The sequence below is a fragment of the Theobroma cacao genome, chromosome 1, assembly GCF_053813885.1.
Source record: "Theobroma cacao isolate CCN51 chromosome 1, ASM5381388v1, whole genome shotgun sequence".
Classification (NCBI taxonomy): Eukaryota; Viridiplantae; Streptophyta; class Magnoliopsida; order Malvales; family Malvaceae; genus Theobroma; species Theobroma cacao.
Window position 1 is genome coordinate 32585285 of NC_142639.1, and position 4622 is coordinate 32589906.

The following is a 4622-nucleotide window of genomic DNA, read 5'->3' on the forward strand; positions in this document are numbered from 1 at the left end:
GTATTTACAAATGAAGTGTGAGGTCTACTTATAGATTAATAATCTCTTAAATCCTAATCTTAATCTAATTTAATTTATATCCAAATTTAGATATACATAATCAAATCGAAGAGTTTAAATAATATTATATTTCTTTTGTCTGGCATGTTGCACTGTTTGACTTAGTTTGAACTTCTTGAGTCATAACATAATGAACATTCATACATATATTTATGACACTCTCCTTTGAATGTCCATTGTTGTCACGACCCGAAACTTCCATCGAGTTCGTGACAACCGCTGCGACGTCCCAATAGACATTCATTATCCGAAATATCAATCGAAACCTCGCAAGGCTTAACATCAGTTTTTCTTGCTTCCCCTGTGAGTATTAGTCACTAAAATTATGTTTTGAGAGATTATAAACTATTTCCAAATCAAAAGAATAAAAAAATATTTTTTTTCTCATAGGAGCATTTTGGTCATTTTTCCTCAAAAATCTCGAAATCTGCTAAAAATGTAGTATGCGAGTACAAAACACATAATTCATAATCAAAAATAAATTTAGATGTCTAAAACATTCGTTTAAAATGAAATTATGACTATTAGAATAAAATAAAAATATTGAATAAAATATTCAATTTTCTCATAAAATAATATTTTTAGAACACTGCATAAATAATTTTTACAGCGTAAAAGCAAAATAAATTCACCTATATTGTAATACAGTAAGCTAGAGTATTTAGTTTAATTTACAGTAACAAGTGGGCCCACGAACGACCAAAAGTATTAAAGGCAGTAAACCTATAATTTTTGAGGATGCAAGTCCAACTGTAGCCCTCAATAAAATGAGCTATCTATCAACTATCCTGAGCCTGAAAGGAGTGGAAAGGAGGGTGGTGAGATTTTATAATCTCAATAAGTAAACAAATATCATCTAAAATTTCTAAAGCTGAGTAAATAGAGACAGATAAAATAATTTAATATACTGTAATTCATCACCTTTCAACTCATTTCAACCAAATAAAATCAATTCATATAAATCGAGTAATCAACATGGCTTATGAATTTTTTAAAAACTTTGGCTCGTGCCAAAATCATTCTCATAACCAGTTATCAGGGATGCCTTGATCGAGGGCTATCCCAACCGAGTCCGCCAAGGCTGTTAAAAAGTTATGTACGCATAAATCATATTTTTATTTTGAAAACATAGTCGTTCCTTGACGTTGGCTGCGTTCACCCTCACGTGGTGGTTTGGCGTGAAGTGAACTCTAAAGTATTAACCTCAAAATTTATCCATCCGCGCCTCTCATACTGAGGTATGAATATGACCAGGTTCCGTGCCCTTCTAATAGGCTAGTCCACAAAACCAGTCCACTGCAGCAAGCTAAACCCACCATACAATAAAAATTCAACAGCATGACATGACAATTTTATCATTATCCAGCCTATCAAGGCAAACAACAGTTTATACATTTCAACACAAATACCAATTCAACCATTTATGCCAATATTGTTATAAGCCAATCAATTAGAACCATAAATTCACAATACATCAAATGGTCTCCAATTACTCTATTTGAAAAACCATCATTTAATTTCAAGACAATTTTATAAAATCATCTCATTTAATCACATTTTGCTTATAAATATAAAGATTTGCCATTTAAACTCATTTTTCATAAAATCACAAAATCGGATAAAAACCACTTTAGATAATTAAGACGATAATAAGGTTACTCACTATTTCGGGAGTTGAATTCCAAGTACTCCGATTCTTGATCCTCGGGTACTATCTCTTTACTTTTGCCAGAATGCTCACCACCTAGACATAATGCACAATAAGCCATTTACTACATTTGTGCTAAATTGTTATAAAACCAACTCAGGCTCTATACTAATACATGAAGTGGGATGTGAAATACTTGGGTAACTATCTAAATACGGTGTTCAATTTAAATTCAGTTATGTACCTAAATAAAACGGTATTGACCTAATTCGATCTATCTCTCGATTAATTGGTCAATATGTCCAATTTAACTCCAAATAATTTCATTTTTCTCCCAATACTCCAAATCATCAAACACAAGTCAAATAGCATAAAATCTAGTAAAATCATTTTCACATTTTCTCTTGGAAAATTCGACCATGGTGGGTGCATCAATACTATGATTTTTCCTACTTGATTCTCACACCATAAATCATCATTTCCTAACCAATTCACTTGAAATAAAATCAAAATCATCACCCACACTCTACATGAAAATTCGGCCAATGATGGGTGATGTGAGAAATTGAATTTTTCTTACTTGATTTTCATACTACACATCACTAACTAACTAAAAATACTAAAATATCTTAAAATCTAACCAAATCAATCATCAAATCTTCTCTCTCTAAATTTGGTTAGCCATGAATCCTTCATGATATCTTGTGATTCAACCATGAAAAATGCAAAATAATGCATGGGAAAGGTAGATCACAAGTCAAAATCAAGAAATTTTACGTTTGATTGCTTGATTACTTGGAATCCACCAATTTTTCTCTTGAATTTTCACCCTAGGGTTCTTGTTCTTTCTTTTCTTCCTTTGTTCTACTTTGGCCGGCCATATGAATGAGAAATGGGCTGATTTTATGTTGACTTTTAAGCCAAAAAATAAAAGGATATAAATTTGACACATGTCACCATTCCATTGGTTCATGTGTCATACTTAGCCATTAAGTAATCTCTCTCTACCACTTAAATTTTCTTAATTATCCATGATAATATTGGGTAAAATCCATGTACTGGACAAGTGTTGGGTGGTGTAAAATTACAATTTTACCCCTAGGGTGGCAAAATGACTATTTTACCCCTACACTAGAAAAAATATCAAAATTAAAATTCTTCACTTCTCAAACTCAAATTATACTCCCAATGATCAATCTTAGTCAAAAATTCCAGCCAACACTCACATCTTAACCTCGGGTTGCAAAATGACCATTTTGCCCTTAGGTCATGAAAATTCCAATTTGACTCCAAATCGGTCCTCGAACTCTGAATCACCATTTTAAGTCATTCTGGGGTTATAAAATTCTCAATTTCATTTTAAAATCTCTATTCAGACTAGTTCGAGGCTTAATTCAACTTAATTGTACCATTTGGTACAATACCGTCCTTTAACGATTTTCAAGGGACCCAAGTAAGTAAACATGCATTCTTATGTAAGATTGACATAATAAATATATTGTAGAGTTGGGCTTGATAATTGTATTAAGAATATGCCTTGTTAAAAACTTATTAAGAAAAAACCTCATGGGAAAAAAATATGAGTGAAGGAAAAAATGTATATAATTCTTTTCAAGAATAAGCTTTTGAAATACTGTCTCATTAAAAATCTTATCAAGAAAAACCCAGTAGGAAAAAGTTTGATGAAAGAAAAGAGTACAGTATGCATTTTACTTCCCATGATGACTACATTATTTAATATTTTTAAAACGATGTATTCTAATCTTTTGTACCAACTTTTCAAATGTTCCAGTAAGAAGAACTTTGGTGAATAAATCTACTAGATTGTCACTTAAATAAATTTGTTGAACATTAATATCACCTTTTTCTCAAAGATTGTGAGAGAAGAAAAATTTTGGTGAAATATGTTTTGTCTTATTACCTTAAATGTATCTTTCATTTAACTAAGCAAACGATACAATTAAAGGATATGCAAGTGGTATTATCCTCATATAACGTTGTTAGAATTTTTTTCTTGATTGACAAGCCACATGTTTCTCGAATATATTGAGTTATAGATCTTAACCAGACACATTCACGACTTGTTTTATGAATTGCTAAAATTTCTACATGGTTAAAAGAAATAACAACTATAGTTTGTTTTATAAAACACTATAAAATAGTGGTATCTCTATATGTGAATAAGTAACTTGTCTGAGATTGAGCTTTGTGTGGGTCAAATAAATATTCTATATTTGCATAACCTATTAAATTTGATTTTAATACATATGGGTAATACAAGCCTATATCCATTGTTCCTTGGAGATATCAAAGTATATGTTTAATTCCATTATAATGTCTTTGAGTTAGAAAAGAACTATATCTTGCTAATAAATTTACGATAAATGATACATCAGGTCGTGTATTGCTAGTAAGACATATTAGTGCTCCAATTGCAGTAATGTCACATCCCATTTTATGGGAGGATTACGATTGAAGCAAGGACTTAGACGGGTATAGCTCGTTAGAACCAAGCAACTCTTTTTTCATTCATTCATTCATAATTAGGTTCATTAAGCATCATTATCATACATTAGAGCATTCAATATACCAATCACATGCATCCATCCATCCATCCATAGACATCAATACACGGTTATGGAACTTCTCAACTCAAACAATGTATATACTTTCATTCATTAATAACATGCATCTACACCCTTGAGTGTCCATGTAAGCTCTCAAGCCAATTATAACATTTATCCATAACATTTCATTAAGTAAATACCATTCCTTGACTACATCATTATAATCATGTTCATACACACATAAACATGAAGTAAAGACCGACTTGTCAGTGAAACATGATCGACCTTCTAGGCGTTCAGTGGGCTGTTAGACACTTACCAAAGAAAGAAGAATGGATCACGTCTCC